A 16,206-nucleotide genomic window follows, 5' to 3' on the forward strand; every position below is an offset into this window, starting at 1 on the left:
TCTTCTTCTATTCTAAAACAGAACCGTGTCCCTAAAAATCCTCTGATCATTGGCTAATTAAAATATAAATACTGGAGCGCAAATCTCCACAGGATCAGAACTGAAGACATTAGTAAAGGATCGGTTGCTATATTTGGACCCATTACTTCAGTGACAAGCTGTCCATTGCTTGTATGCAGAGCGATGCCAACCAATCAATTGGATGCAGAGCGATGCCAACCAATAACTGCAAGGCGCTCGGACGGAGCCTTTGGATCCCATTTGGCACGAAAGCAAGCCAAGTGACCATTAAAATCATAGCTATCGACGATCTCAAGGCTTGTACAGCGCAAATCACCAAAGATAGAATCCTATACACGTATCCGGTTAGCTAGCCGGGTAGTTATGATTTTACTGCCAGTTGTTGGCGAAAAATAATCCGAGTATCCATATGAGGTGAATATCTGGGCCGGAATCGGAAATACCATATTCCAATTAAGAACATATACAGGAAAACTGTGGGCAGTATAAGCTCCGGATACCATACCGGAATGAGGAATAGCACATGCGCTAACACGGTCTGCATAGGATTCTTCCAGTGTCATATTTGATCGAACCATTTTCCAACTGCTATCACTCCAGCTAGCAGAGTCATTATGAGGAAAAAGTTAACCTTGTTGCGGCGCATACTCCACATTCAGCTAATCTAGCTCATACAAAGGTGATCCTTTCATAAAATAAACGTCTTCAAACATTCCAACACAACCTGAACATTGCAAACCAACAATGCAAACCTGTTGTCGGCCATCTAATTGGTACATCGTGACACCTTTCATAACGCTCGACTTCTTATGACCTGAGCAATTGACTGTGGATTAATCAAATTCTTGGACTGTGTATAACTCAGCGCCAATCCAAATTGACTGCAGTGACAATAAAGATCGGAATTGTATGTTTCGAATCCTTTATGACAGAGACAAATATTGGGACAAAGATCTGTGGTGAGTCATCATACATAAAGTCGAAATCGAGAAGAAAGCATATGTATGATGTAATTTTTTGTGACACAGTGATTCAAGTTCGTGTAGCATATCTCTCCCTGCTCTTAGGAGCCCTGAGCACATAAATGAATTGTGCCAAAGGTTTTTGAAGAAAACGAAATAATCTAGGTAGACGAATAATATTCGGGTCTGCAAATAAGTTAAACAAGAAAGGTTGCACATCCCGGAGTGTCTCTGCTCCACCATTTGATTTAATTGCTTCTGAAAGCAATCCAATACCCTTCGCAATTGTTTCAGCCCTTGCTAGAATAGTTTTAGCTTCTCCTCGGGCTCTGTTGACTTGGTCCATCATGACAGTTTCTAACTCCAGTATCACAGCACTTTTCCTTCCATCTGCAATATTGATATTTGATTGGCGTACTCCTTCGACTCCAGCACTTGCGCTCGCTTTCTCCGTTCTGCCTCTGCCTGCATTTCCATGGCTGCTTTTACACCTGCTGGTGGATTGATGTCCCTTATTTCATATCGTAAACAACGTAAGCCCCAGTCAGTTACAGCTTCATTTATTGATTTCACAATATTTTCATTGAGAGTGCCTCTTTCTTCGAATGTTTTATCCAATGTGATCTTACCCAGTTCACTACGCATGGTTGTCTATGCAAGCTGAATAACAGCATAAATGGGATTCTCAACACCATATGAGGATCAACAATCTTCACATAAAGCACACCACCAATGGAAATACTGACATTGTCTTTTGTAATTGCCGATTGATCTGGAATAGGAATAGCTTCCTCTTTCAAAGAATGCGCATAAGCAATACGATCAACAAAAGATATCAAGATGTGAATGCCTGCATCAAGAGTCCTGACATATTTCAGGCGCAATGCGTATGCCCCAATTTGTTGGTGTTGGAATGTCATACCTTTGTCGTTATATTTGTATCTCCTGGTATATCCGCAAGCAATGCATGCCCATTGAGTATCCTGTAATAGCTGCTAAGGCTAATATCTTCACACGACATAGTGACTTCCATGATGATCCAACAGCTGCCAAAATTGCATCACCGTGTACTTCTTGCCCTACTAAGATAGATGCCCTTTTATTATACTTCAATTGACAGTGCGGACTTCCTTCAAATGATCATCTTGGTTTCAAAAGAAAAAGAGTCTCTTTTTCCAATCCAAAAGCTATCTGCAGGAGAAAGAAGGTAACTGCATGATTTGGCAGCGTTTAAAACTAGTGCTAAACTCAATGCAGGATCCATTTCTGCTCTCCTGTTAATTGATTTGCATAAATTTACTATCTTGGTATCAAGTGCAGAAATTACTGAAGCTGGAACCAAACCAAAGTTGTCACCATCTCGTTGGACTGCTGTTTTGAAGTGTGCAATGAATGGGCAGTATGATAGAAGGAACTGATCAACAAACACAGTATAAACACGGTCCTTTAAAGTTTGACATTTTTCCTCTGCTGTTTGAGGTGTCTGAGACACCTTTGGAAACCTTCCAATGTAAGCCAAAATGAAATCCAACTCGCTTCCTCATCCAGAACTGAAACTTAAGAATCAGCTTCTGAAAGATAATGACCCCCTCTAGAGGACTTCTCCAAATAGCTTTTTGCCTCTAATTGCTGATGATGTTCTTTTTGTGCTTTTGCAGGGATAGGAGCTAATGAAGTCGTTGCTGCCTTTTGAAGAGCTGAAGAACAAATTACATCATCTAAAGCAACACATTTAATGATTTCTTCTTCAAAACAGGGTTTTGAAGAAGAATCAATCTCTGACATGAGACGGAGTCTAACAGTGCACATACGGTGTAGACTTCTGACCAACTCCCATTGATGATATTATTCCTAATGGATCATATGACCAACATAAACTTAATCTAAACTTCATCTGACTCAATAACTCATTGACTTCTTTTTCTGCAACTTTGGTGTTGACTATGAATGGGCCAACCTGTGCTTTTAGTTTAAATTAAGCCTTTTTTTCTGGAAACAAATTGAACATCATCCATATTCATCATCTACCTGATATATTCAAGTGCAAAAATCCTCATGGGGAGGAACATTAGAAATTTGTAGGGTGGAAGTTCGCAACCATAAATCCTTATATCTGTGAAATTCTTGGTATAAATACTAGTCTTGACTTTAGACTGCTCACTCAAATTCAAAATCCTTTAGATCTCTGTTGAAACTCTGGGAACTGCATCACTACTTCACAAACATATTTCCATATACAAAAATTGATTGATAAAATGACTGAAAGAAACTTCTTTAGGAGTTTTCCTCACTAATGAGGTCCAATGAATCACTCACTGTGTTTTGCCTTCAACATCCAATTTCTACAAAGGAAACTTGAATATTTCTGACTGATGATATAAGAATAAGTAATTGGTGCTTGAATGAACCTTTAGCACTAAACTTTAAAAACTAATCATGAATTGCATCAAACAGAAACTAAATGTAATTGAACAAGATTGGTGGTTTTTTACCAGAAGAAAGGACTGATAAAAACCCCAAAATAACTTCATCTACTCATTGATCATTGGGATATGCTAACAGATAAGAAACTAGAGAAATGACTTTCCTAGACATCTCAGGGAACATTGCAGAGGGATAAGGTGGGGTTTTTCTTGGTAATTCTAAGTTTTATGGTAAAAATGACTCAAAGATATGTGCTCTTTGTGAAAAAAGAAAATCTCTGATAAATCTCCACTAAAGTTGTTGACACCTAATCATTGGGATTTGGGTCACACCATATGTTGAATGTGGGTAGTTGGTCCCGGTCATACAACATATAACCCTCCCCCATATACTCCTCCATATAACCCTCCCCCATCTACCACCTCCCCCAAATAATGCCTCTATTATATATATATATATATATATCAGAAGTGTATTTTTTTACAAAATTACCACCAGAAGTGCAATTTTTTTTATATATTGGCAGCAAAGTACATTTTATATAGTATACATTTTTAAAATGCATTTATTGATATCAATTGTTGGACTAGTTCTCTTTGGGAAAGAGAACTATCCTCAATGGTCAAGGAAGATAAAACACACTCTCATTTTTAATGAGTTGTGGAAAGGAGTTTGTGTAGGAGAAGAAGATAATGAACCCGCAAATCCCACCTCGGATAAGGATATTTCCATTTGAGAAAATAAGAATAGCAAGACCTATGCCTTGATTGTAGCATTTGTAAATGAAGAGGTGAGTCGCCATATTTCACCATTTTCAAATGATTTTTAAGCCTTTAAAAAGTTGAAGGAAATGTATGAATCATACTTTGAACTTAAAGTTGTCCAAATGATGATTAAATTGTTTAGCCTTGAATTGAAAAATGGTGACACTCTTACATTAGCACCAGAAGTAAGATCGATTATGCATGATATACAAACCACTGGTGTTCAAATAGACATTCCTCTCATAACTTATGTCAAGGAATTATATCCCACTTATTCAAATTATCTTAATTCATTGCAAGCAAGTGGAAACACTAAGGAGATTACCTTTGGCTCCCTTGAGAAGAAGTTTGATGAGAGAGAGAAGTCTTTTGGGAAGAACACAATTCCACAATCTTTTGAAGAAGTTGTGTGTATTGCACATAGAGGGAAGAATCATGCACAAGATTCTTCTAAAGGAAGAGGTGGCCAAAGAGGAAGAGGAAGAAGTAATTTTAGAGGCAGGGGGGGCAGACAGTTCTAAGGAGAAAAGTATGATCTTCATTACATACGTTGCAATAGAGATGGACATGATGCATCCACATGTAAGTTTCCTTGGGATTGAATTGAGCGGGAAAGAAATGAAGGCAAAGGTAAAACCAATGACAAATGGAAACATAAAGCACCCAAATCCGCTCACTATGTTGTGGCACATTTTAATATTAGAGCAATTGAAGACTTGTTCAATGCTTCACTTGCTTCATGGAAAGATGATTGGTCGCTTGATTCAAAAGCAACTTGCCACATGACTTTTAGAAGATATTTTTTTGAGGAATTTACTGACAATGTTGATGGAGCAGTATACTTTGCAGACAAGTCAAAACTCAATCCATTAGGGCTTGGCACCATCAGGCTCAAAATGCCTGGTCTTCTAGACTTTCTTCTACATGATGTTCTATATCTCCCAGAGTTGAGGAGAAACTTGTTGTTTTTTGTCCACATCTGCTAGAAAGGACACTCCATTCATATGTTTGATGGCAAGATTGAGGTCAAAAAAGCATCGGATCACTCACTTGTCATGATGGGGATAGAAGAAGAAAGACTTCTAAAGTTGCAAGGTACCTCTACTCATGCACAAAACTTCTCATACGGTTCTCATTATGATGAAGGTACATTTCCATCAAGTCTTTTATGGCATGCTAGATTTTGACACTTGAATTATGACAACCTTTGTATGTTGAAGAAAAGTGGTGTTATTGGTTTGCCTACAATTCCTAGGAAACATAAGCAATGAGATGCTTGTATCTTAGGAAAGCACAACAAATAGTGTTTTCATGATTCACATTCCAAAGCACATAGAAAAATTGAACTTATTCATTCATACTTATGTGGCCCAACTCCTGTTCCTTCTGCAAATGGAAAAAAATATATGATGACATTTACTGATGACTACACCTGAATGTGTTGGGTTTATTTATTGTCTAAAAAAATCTGATGTTTTTCAAACATTTAAGAAATTTCATGCATGGATTGAAAATGATGCACAATATCATATTAGATCTATTTGCACTAATAATGGAAAAGAATACACTTCAAATGAATTTGAAAACTATCTACGTCAACATGGGATCAAACATCAAACAATTATGCCCTATAATCCCCAACTGAACGGAGTAGCTGAAAGAATGAATAGGACAATCTTAAATATGGTACGTTCCATGATGTTTTTCAAGAATGTAAAATTGATGTTTTGGGATGATGCAATTCTATGTGTTGTGTATGTAAAGAATAGGTGTCCATATAATTCTATTAGAAATAAGACTCCTTATGAAATGTGGTATAACCACATTCCTTCGGTAAAGCATCTCAAGGTCTTTGGTTCCACTTGTTATGCCTTGATATCTAAGGAACAAAGAAATAAACTTGGTGCAAGGATTGGTAAATGTATCTTCTTGGGGTATTCAAATACCTCCAAAACATATCATCTCTATGATGAAGTTAATAAGAAGTTTGTAGTGTTTAGAGATGTGATCTTTCTTGAATATTCCAAGGTTGACAATGTCGTTGAGCAGCAACTTGATCATTTGGATAGATTCAGACATGCCAAGTATTTTCAAGAATTTGATAATGAGATTCCACATCTTGAAGGGGGGATTCCTATACTAGATCAATATTTGGAATCTTATTTTGAAGCACTCTCTCCCCCACATGAATCTTTAGCCACTGATGACACTTGAGTGATATGATTGACAGAATTGGGAGACTCAATATTGATTCAAACCCAACTCATTCAACTAAGCAACTTGGGCCATCTCAAAAAGGTCCTCAAAAATGGATGACAAATACACTTGAAAGTGTTCATCTTGATGAGGTTGGAAAGATAGGAACAGGGAGCTCTACTAGACAAAATGGAGGTGATGTAGACAATTCTAATTCACATGTTGATATGGATGTTTCTTATGATTTTGAATTGAATTTGTCTTCAAATTTTGAACCAACTTCCTTCAAAGAATCTGCTTTTCATGACAAATGGAAAGAAGTGATGCAAAAAGAGTATGATGCCTTGATAAATAATGGCACTTGGAAGATGGTTGATCCTCCATTGGGAACCAAGCCAAGAGGCTGCAAGTGGATCTATAAGAACAAGTATAAATTTGATGGCTCACTTGGCAAGCACAAAGTCAGGCTTGTGGCAAAAGGTTTTGTACAAAAGGAAGGGGTCGACTATGAGGAGACTTTTTCTCCCATAGAAAAATGGGCTACCATCTGGACACTCTTTTCCTTGGCAGCTCAAAACATTGGAAAGTCCATCAAATGGATGTAAAAACTTCTTTCTTGAATGGAGATCTAAAATAGAATTTTTTTATGTCTCGGCCAGAAGGATTTGTTGTGAAGGGTCAGGAACATAAATTATGCAAGCTTGTAAAATCACTGTATGGCCTCAAGAAAGCATTGTGAGCCTGGTACGAGAAGTTAACTGAGCATCCTTTGAAACTCAACTTCAAACATTATGATCTTGAGGCGCAACTTTTTTTGTCAAGAAATTTGGAAAAATAGTTGTATATCTTATGGTGTATGTAAATGATATTTTGATGACAGGGAACAATGAGAGCTATATTGCATCCATAAAGAAGGAATCGATGAAATGTTTTGAAATGACAGACTTGGGGTATGTTCACTACTATCTTGGTATTGAAGTAACTCAACATCCAAAGTTTATATTCCTCTCTCAGAAGAAATACATTAGAGATCCATTAAAAAAGTTTGGCATGGTTGAGTGCAATCCTTTGACTACTCCAATGGAATAGAACTCAAAGCTCACATCCATTGAAGGAAAATAATTTGAGGATGCAACAAAGTATAGACAGCTTGTAGGAAGTCTCAATTACCTGACTACTACCAGACCAGACATTTCATTTGTTTTTGAAATCCTCTCCAGGTTTATGAAAAATCCTTGTGAGGGACATTGGTCTACTGTGAAAAGAGTTCTAAAGTACTTAAAGGTAACTTAAGACTTTGGACTTAAGTATACACATGTGGGCGACTTCAGCTTGACTAGATACTATGTTTCAAGCTTCGATGAAGATAAAGAAATTGGGGTATCTACGTCAGGTTATGCTATGAGTCTTGGATCAGGAGTTGTCTCCTGAAGGTCATGGAAACAATTAGTTCCAGTGGATTCCACCATTGAGGAAGAATCTGTGGCAACAATTGAAGCAACAAAGGAAATCATGTGCCTCAGGAAAATTTTGGAATATTTTCAGGTGAAACAAGTGAATTTAACTCCACTCATGATTGACAACACTTCTGCAATAAAGTTGGCTAAGAACCCAAATTTCCATGATTGAATGAAGCGTATCAATACAAAATACCATCTGATTCGACATCAAGTTGAGGCCAAGACAATCCATTTACATCATTGTTCCACAACTGAGAAGATTGTAGACATCTTCACCAAAGCACTTGGAAGAGAAAAGTTCAAAAGATTCAGAATGATGCTTGGACTCACCAACATCCCTTTAGATTAAGGTTGGGGAGGGGGTGGGGGGGGGGGTGTTGCGGGAATGTTGACACCTAATCATTTGGATTGGGTGAGTATATGTAAAATAGTGTAAATATAAAATAAGGAGAATAGGAATATGAAGAGACACTAGGAGATGAAGCCCAAGAGTCTCTCCTTCCATGTATATATCTATGATCAGCCTTAATGGAAAATCATGATTCATTTGAGGAGTTACCTCCTGGCCTGACAAAAGAAACAATGGAAAAGGGTGAAGAGAGTCTTAAGAATTTAATGGAGGGCCTAACAGATTGATATAAAACAGGGTTTCATTATTATGAGAAGTAACAATTCTCTGACTGGGAAGATATCGAGCTCCACACCAAGTGACAAATTTGGGAAAATGATATGTCTGAGGGAAACAAAACTGGGGTAATAAGGATCCTAGAAGGAAAATTCGTCATTGGCATCTTGATACTTCTTAATGTTGAAAATAGCAACAAGAAATGCTAAAATAGCATTGCTATAAATAGCATTTCAGGATATACTCCAACTCTGTTGGAAATAGCAAAAAATAGAAATGCTAAAAATAGCATTGCTATAAATAGCATTTTGAGATAGATTCCAATTTAATTAGTCCCTGAATTAAAATTCGAATTAAGTCTCACTAGTTGTTTGAAAAATAATTAATTAATTCATCTTGAGTTAATTAGTTGGAGAAATTCAAACATGAAGTCTTTGTGAAGACATGCAACAGTTATCCCTTTGATTGAGGAAGTTATCCCTTAATTAAGGAGATAAGGATGAGTTGTATTTGAGTTGTAATTAGTTAGCTCAGTTAACTAAGTTAAGTCTAGTTAAATTACTTCCAAACAGTTTAAGGAACTAATTGTGAGTTTAGTCAATTAATGCATGCATGCATGCAACTAGTGTTCTCCAAATAACTGAATATTCTCTCATAAATAACTCATGCATGTTAGTTCAGAAAGAGACCCGGTTGAGATTAAAGGAAGGGACAATGTACTATTAGTTGGAGGAATTTTCCTATATAGAAAACTCATCCATGCAAAAGGAAGTATCTCCTTCAAGATTGTGTAGTTATTTTAGAGGTCAGTGTTGTGTGTGAGGTGAGAATCACACAAGTTGCAGCTGGAGGACCCAGGAGAAACTTTGAAAGGAGATAGGAGGCTTGGAGGACTGAAGGAAGGCACATGTGTTGTCTATTCTATCTATGAGCAGCAGTGAGGGATTGTACTGAGAGCTAGAAAGCTTGTGAGCTAAAGCTTTGTGTAATCCTGAGATATTTCCACTTGTATGATAATACAGATAGCAGGGTTTTTAGCTGAGGCTTTCCCAAGAGTATTCTTTTGTGTTTCATGTGTATGATTTCTCCTTCTCTGGTATATGTGTTCTATTTGATCTTGCTCAAAATCGATTAAGCTTCCGCAAAGTTTGATAGTAGAAGTAGATCAAGCATTTTGCTTTAGTACATTGCATAATCAGTTTAATCTATAGTTTCTCTACAAGATGTGTAGAGAGCAGAAATTCTACATGGTATCGGAGTGAGGTTTTGTAAAAAATGTTTGACATTGTATCGAAGCAATGGTGAGTCTTGCTCTCCTTGGTCTTCCTAAGAGCTGGCATAGCTACCAGGAGAACATTATATAAGGAAGAGAGAAACTGTCGGATTGGGAACGACTGTGGTCAGATCTCATGCAGGAGGAGATCAGGAGGAGCACCAGAGATGGTTCTTCATCCAAGGATGATGAAGAAAATCTAGCCTTAGCCAATAAGGAAAGCAAAGGGAAGGAGAAGGATTCTCTTCCCAAATCGAGTTCCTCTCATGGTGGGAAGAAGATTGACAAATCTAAAGTGAGATTCTTTAATTGTCATGAGGTGGGCCATTATGCAACTAATTGTTCATTGAAGAAATCCAAGAAGGGATCCTCGGAAGGATCAGAAGGTGAGGCATTAGCCTCTTAGTTTGAATTGGATTTTACCCTCATCACATGCATGGTTTCATCGATGATGGGTTGTGGTTGGTTTCTTGACAGTGGAGCCTCATTCCACATGACCGGCGATAAAATTTTATTCAGTACCTTGGAGGAGAAAGACCTCAAGATACTCATAGAGATGGGTGACAATGAAAGGTATAGTGTTTCAAGAGTGGGCATGGTTGCTTTTCAGAGGGAGCATGGAGCTTCTATCACCTTGATAGATGTGAAGTATGTGTCTGGACTGAAGAAGAACTTGGTATCGATCGCGATGCTGGAGGAAAAAGGCTATGATGTAGTCTTCAGTAAGGGAAAGGTTTTCCTTAAACACATCACCATGAGACAAGTGAAGCAGATCGGTTCACCAGTCAAGAACCTATATGCTCCTGAGGTTCAAGATGCATGCAAAGCCTTGAGGAGCAAGGCAACTGTTGGAGACTTGGTGGTTGAGAGGGAGAGTACACTACCTCTCAACATGCAGCGCCAAAAGAAGTCTCAGACAATTGTGGAGGAGCCACAATTGGTGAAGCAGATTCAGGAGGTTGTGGAGCAGCCACAATTGGAGAAGCCGAGAGGAAATCGAGTGGAGGCATCCACTCATGCAGAGACCTCCAGTAGGGGGGAATTTTAGGCCAAGTCAGCAGAGGGATCACATGTAGCCATACCTCCAGGTGTGAGGTGGGGCGATGTGAAGTGATAGTCCCAAGAAGGCTAAAATAGGGACAGTATCCTTGAGGTGCCCAACCTATTTCATTAGACCTTGCTACGAGAGCCCCGATGAAGAGTAGTAGGACTAGCTGAGTGGGTAGAGACAGATGTAGATGGAGCGGCAGAGGGAACTTCAGCATTCGAGTGTGTTTCTAGCCCAACAGGGAGGTCAATTACTTACTTATTAGAAACTGAGTTGTAGTGCAGCAATGGCAAACACGATGCAACATGATGAGAGGAGGTGCAGTGCAGATGCATGCTGGGAGATAGGACTAGCAACAACACAGATGCAGCAGGAGGAATTAGTGTGACTGATGCAATCAGAGATCAAAGTGACAGAGGCTAGAGCAGTCAAATACTGAAGAGCACAGAGGTGCAAAGTTTTCAGTCGACAAAGGCAATAGCAGTCAGAGACTTTGATGATAGAGGCATCATTCTGGTTCAGGTTGGATATTTTTTTGTTCCTAGAGTTGCTAGAGCAACAACACTTGAGAGAAGTGTTGCATGCAGAACATTCCAAAGGTTCAGGATCGGGTTCGAGTTGAATGCCTTTCTTGTTGAGAGGGAGTGTTGAAAATAGCAACAAGAAATGATAAAAATAGAAATGTTAAAAATAGCATTGTTATAAATAGCATTTCAGGATATACTCCAACTCTGTTGGAAATAGCAAAAAATAGAAATGCTAAAAATGGCATTGCTATAAATAGCATTTCGAGATAGATTCCAATTTTAATTAGTCCCTGAATTAAAATTGAGAATTAAAATTCGAATTTAGTCTCACTAGCTGTTTGAAAAATAATTAATTAAATCATCTTGAGTAGATTAGTTGGAGAAATTCAAACATGAATTCTTTGTGAATACATGCAACAGTTATCCCTTTGATTGAGGAAGTTATCCCTTAATTAAGGAGAGAAGGATGAGTTGTATTTGAGTTGTAATTAGTTAGCTCGACTAACTGAGTTAAGTCTAGTTAAATTAGTTCCAAACAATTTGAGGAACTAATTGTGAGTTCAGTCAATTAATGCATGCATGCATGCAACTAGTGTTCTCCAGAGAACTGAATATTCTCTCATAAATAACTCATGCATGTCAGTTCAGAGAGAGACCTAGTTGAGATTAAAGGAAGGGACAATGTACTATCAGTTGGAGGAATTTTCCTATTTAGGAAACTCATCCATGCAGAAGGAATTATCTCCTTCAGGACTGCACAGTTATTTCAGAGGTCAGTGTTGTGTGTGAGGTGAGAATCACACAAGTTGCAGCTGGAGGACCCATGAGAAATTACGCAAGGAAATAGGAGGCTTGGAGGACTGAAGGAAGGCACAGGTGTTGTCTATTCTATCTATGAGCAGCAGTGAGGGATTATACTGAGAGCTGGATAGCTTGTGAGCTAAAGCTTTGTGTAATCCTGAGATATTTCCACTTGTATGATAATATAGATAGCGGGGCTTTTAGCTGAGGCTTTCCTGAGAGTATTCTTATGTGTTTCATGTGTATGATTTCTTCTTCTATGTTATATGTGTTCTATTTGATCTTGCTCAAAATCGATTAAGCTTCCACAAAGTTTGATAGTAGAAGTAGATCAAGCATTTTTCTTTAGTACATTGCATAATCAGTTTAATTTGCAGTTTCTCTACAAGATGTGTAGAGAGCATAAATTTTACTTCTGCAATAAAGTTGGCCAAGAACCCAAAGTTCCATGATTGAATGAAGCATATCGATACAAAATACTATCTTATTCGACATCATGATGAGGCCAAGACAATCCATTTACATCATTGTTCCGCAACTGAGCAGATTGTAGACATCTTCACCAAAGTGCTTGGAAGAGAAAAGTTCAAAAGATTCAAAATGATGCTTGGACTCACCAACATCCCTTTAGATTAAGGGGGGGAATGTTGACACCTAATCAATTGGATTGGGTGAGTATATGTAAAATAGTGTAAACAGAAAATAAGGAGAATAGGAATATGAAGAGACACTAGGAGATGAAGCCCAAGAGTCTCTCCTTCCATGTATATATCTATGATCAGCCTTAATGGAAAATCATGATTCATTTGAGGAGTTACTTCCTGGCCTAACAAAAGAAACAATGGAAAAAAGGTGAAGAGAGTCTTGAGAATTTAATTGGAGGGCCTAACAGATTGATATAAAATAGGGTTTCATTATTCTGAGAAGTAACAACTCTCTGACTGGGAAGATATCGAGCTCCGCACCAAGTGACAAATTTGGGAAAATGATATGTCTGATGGAAACAAAACTGGGGTAATAACGATCCTAGAAGGAAAATTCATCAATGGCGTCTTGATACTTCTTAAAAGCACAATTGTGAAGTTCGTACAAGTCGAATTCACAATTGGTCTCCATGATTTTGAAATGGGTATCAATCAGGGGAAATTCATCTAAATTAACTACAGAGGGTAACATAGGATTGTCTACAGATATCTTAGATTTTCCTTTGTGGGAAGTCATTGGGAAAAATAGAATTGTTGAGGAAAAATGGATAATTACCCAGAAATAGTGATGATTAGGAGCTGGAAATCATCGAAATTCACTTGCAGTGTCGTGCTAAAAGCTTTAGTTGTAGGTAAAAATGGTGAAAGAATATATTTTGGATAGGAGAGAAACTTTTATTTAGGTGATTGTAACAGCTTTTGGTTATGCTAATCATTATTTCTGCAAGAAATTAATATTTTGAACGTTGGTGGGAGAATTTAATGATTAACGGTCACCTGTTAAATTTATCGGAAGGATTGGTGAGGACTAACTGTAGCAAAAACTTAGAGGTAGGAAAAATTGGCAAAATGATTGGCAGGGTGAATAACTGGGAGAATTGAATGGTAACGATCACTTGCTAAATTTATCAAAAGGACTGGTGACGACTAAGTGGGGTATCAAAGGTTGCACATATCAAAGGTGGGGTCGGGAAAAACTACTTTGTGGACCCCCCCAAAATAAATTTCGACCATACAAGGGTGCCTGCAGTCTGTCGGGGGTTGTTGGTCTCCACGGGCCTGATCTTTTTGTTATAGACATTTTTGTGCCTTACAACTCCAAGCATGAAATGTCCATAAACCAAGGGCTCCTAAGTCCCTAAAAGTGTTGTTCTAACCCCTAAAGGAACAAGGTCAACAGATTACAGCTTCTCCCAGAAGTTCTCCACCTGAAACTGCTCAGAATAAGTCAAAACAGGATCATTTCAGCTGCTCCACTGGCTAGGTGCGTTGCATTGCACCTAAATACACTGGCTAGGTGCGTTGTAATGCACCTAAATACACTGTGAGGGTGCGTTGGGCGAGAAATGACAAATGGCAGTGTCATTCCGCGAGGTGGAGAGACAATGGAAGCTTCCAGAATCTTCTCCTATGACACTTTCCTCACTAAATTCAACCAAGGATGAGTAAGAGGCCTTCAGTCTCCAAGTGGAAGCAAGAACTAACAGAGAGAAGACACTAATCAAATCACAAGCTGACTCATCCTCCTTACACGTATCTATATATGGATCCCTCATCCCAGAGATCCAGAGGCTGGAATTTTGCACATTGTAAGGAATTGTTGTTGGTTTTGAGACAAACATCAGAGTATTGGGTGATCTATGCTTTGTTGGAGGTGAAGAGGGGCTTCTTTGCTGGGAGGTTGATGCTGGGTCAGGAACCATCAGTTGTAACTCCTTCTGGATCTTTTCTTGTTTATCAATAGAAACTATTTGAGTTTTTCCTCCATGCTTTTGTATCATTGATGCTTGTTACATTTGTATGGTTAACTTAAATCTGATCCTATGTTGTTTATGAATATAGATCCATGTCTTTCTATAGTGTTCTTCTTCTGTGATCTTACAGGTACTTGGTGAAGCTGGGCAAGTAAGGGAGCAGGTAGCTGGAAGCTGTCAAAGAAGAGAGGGATTGGATCAAAGGATTAGCGCAAGACACAGGTTGGTTCTTTCTATTCCTCTCTATCTATAGTTCATAAAGGAAATATAAAAGTAGTTTTTCTCTGTTTGTTTCTAAGGAAGCTGTCACACCTTAGTGGGATAGAGCAGTTCTAAAAGACACTTTTCCCGGTAACACTTTTCCATTCAAAGTTGCATGAACTTTAATTGCTCGGTGGCGATCAATCACATCAAATTATTACAATAAAACAATTCATTTAAAATGATAAGAATAGTAAAAATAAAAGTGCGACATTTAAACGTGCTCGCCAATACTAGGAATATACTATTTTTTACTTTTTCTCCCTCTTTTATTTTCATTTCTTTCTTTGATTTTTTTTTTATTTCTCTTTTCGTTTCTTTTTATTTTTCTCTATTTTTTTTAAATGAAGGAAAATTACAAACTAATACAAGGGTAAAAATAAGTTACAACACCTACGTCAACAATGATATCATGATGATAATGTATTGTAATGGATGATTTTTCATGTCTTGACCAGTCAACTCTCTATCCAGACTTTTCACATGGTAAAGCACTTTAGTACTCATCCACAGCTTCTAATTTTGTACTTCATTTTGTTGCACTTATGCAAAAGGCCCCAAACCCAGATCTCTAGCCCTCCATTACACTTTGCATCATTCCCCTACAAGACCAAAAGCAAAACTATTCCCAAAAATTATAAGAATCTCAAATTACATTAGCTCAAAACCCTAATTTAAGACTCCATCGCAGTTAGCTTCATTAACCATGTGATGGCGCATGTTGAACACATGCAACTTGCGCTGGTCAACGCAAGTTACCTCTACTAAAAGTGCAATGACACCTAGAAATGAGGAAAAATGAAATATAATTTTGAAGCTTCCCCCTCTAGAAGCTTTGAGAGTTTATTCATCCATTTTTCATTGAATATGATCTCGAATTCCTACTAATGATTCTTTATCCCTTATCTCATGGACCTCCTTTCCAAGTCGATCTAGCCCTAGTATGGTGGATCTAAAACTAGCTCATATGGCCTATAAAAGCAGTACCTGCTATAGAGTTTGGGTTGGCTTTTGAAGACTTTGATTCTGCCCTTATGTTCTCAGTTTGAGTTTGGAGGTCCATAATACATCCTTATGCATTGGTGAAATTGAAGGATTTATCATTGTGTCAAATAAAGGATGAGAAAGCTGGGAGAGATTTGCAACGTCAAGGCCTCAACATGAGTTGTAACCTTTCTCTATTATCATTAATACAAAGTGCATTTTTTTTCCTATACATCATATATTTGATTATACATGTGTAGAATAAGGTTCCTTGATCTCTTATTTAGAGTTAGTTGAATATATCATGTTGTATATCTCAATATCTTTGCTTTTCTTTGCTAATTTGTAGGATCTATGTTTGAGAGTTAAAGATGGAGTTGGAGTGAGCAGGTGAGGAGAAGA

The 16,206-nt window shown here is 37.9% G+C and overlaps 1 pseudogene; it reads right to left on the reverse strand.

Moving 5' to 3' along the window:
- Window positions 1-1,053: 1,053 nt before the first annotated feature.
- On the reverse strand, window positions 1,054-1,903 carry LOC149172585 (uncharacterized; annotated as a pseudogene).
- Between the last annotated feature and the right edge of the window lie 14,303 nt (window positions 1,904-16,206).

This window comes from Pinus tabuliformis, chromosome 4_2, assembly GCF_031772625.1.
Source record: "Pinus tabuliformis cultivar Carrire ecotype Pingquan chromosome 4_2, CPIR1, whole genome shotgun sequence".
Classification (NCBI taxonomy): domain Eukaryota; kingdom Viridiplantae; phylum Streptophyta; class Pinopsida; order Pinales; family Pinaceae; genus Pinus; species Pinus tabuliformis.